The 1,098-nt window shown below is 38.9% G+C and overlaps 1 protein-coding gene across 1 annotated transcript in view; it reads left to right on the forward strand.

Moving 5' to 3' along the window:
- Positions 1–1,098, forward strand: part of Pop1 (POP1 homolog, ribonuclease P/MRP subunit) — a 48,359-nt gene that overhangs the window by 1,189 nt on the left and 46,072 nt on the right. The window lies entirely within an intron of this gene.

Raw genomic sequence — 1,098 nt, forward strand, 5'->3', positions numbered from 1 at the left:
AACTCAGCAGGGGAATAGAAACTTAAGAAAATGGCTGACATTATTATAAAATGGATACCAGTTAATGGCTTCCCACAGTCATGTTTCCTAGCTCTTCTCCGTTCGTTCTTTCTTTCTTTCTTTCTTTCTTTCTTTCTTTCTTTCTTTCTTTCTTTCTTTCAACAGCAGATGTTGTATCAGGTCTGAATCAACTACTCTTTAGATCTGGAAGAAGAGATATCTGTGGTTAGTTCCCAGGTTCTCAAGCTGGAGTCCACAATACCAAGGCATATATCTGGTCAGAGCACTTTGAGCTGTATGAAAAAATATGACATGTTCACTTTATTTGATGATTTGGGAAAAACATTTTATAAAGTCTGTTATATATTTAGTACTCTAGCTTTCGACTACACATAAAAACACACAAACTATGTATATGAAGTAGCTTGAATATTAAGATTTATAATTTCTTCTTGAATCTTTTATAAGCTAAATCTTCAGACTTCATAAGCATGCTGTAGTTATTCTTTCTGCTGTTAGCAGTGCTTGAGGATCAGTTTGTTTTTTTTTTGGTGGAACTGGGGATTGAACTCAGGACCTTGTACTTGCCAGGGAAGCGCTTATTCTACTGAGCCATCTCCCCAGCCCTCATGAGAATCACTACTAGTAAACTTTCCTCTTTTTTTTTTTTTTTTTATTTATATTTTTTTTTTTTTTTTACTTCTCTCCTGGCACTGGGCATTGAACCCAGGATGTGGGTGGTGGGCTACATCCCCACTCTTTTGAAATTTATTTGAGATAGCATCTTGCTTAATCACTAAACTGAGCTCAAATTGTGGTCCTCTTGCTTCAGCCTCTCAGAGTGCTGAGATGACAACAGGTGTGGGCCACATGCCTACCTTTCAGTCTCATCTTTTAGTCTGGAGCCAAACATAGAGATGTGGCATCCTGGGGCACCTTAATCCCCTAGCACCAGCCCACCTTTGGCCCATTCTAACCTGGAGCATAGCCTGGGATCCTAGGATAGTCTTCTGGTACACATACAGAACAGTAGGCAGACTAAATTGCTTTTAAAATATTTTGAGTGGTTCTTCTGCAGGCAGGTCTGAATCATGTGCT

Source organism: Octodon degus, unplaced genomic scaffold (genome assembly GCF_000260255.1).
Source record: "Octodon degus isolate 3935 unplaced genomic scaffold, OctDeg1.0 scaffold00118, whole genome shotgun sequence".
Lineage (NCBI taxonomy): Eukaryota > Metazoa > Chordata > Mammalia > Rodentia > Octodontidae > Octodon > Octodon degus.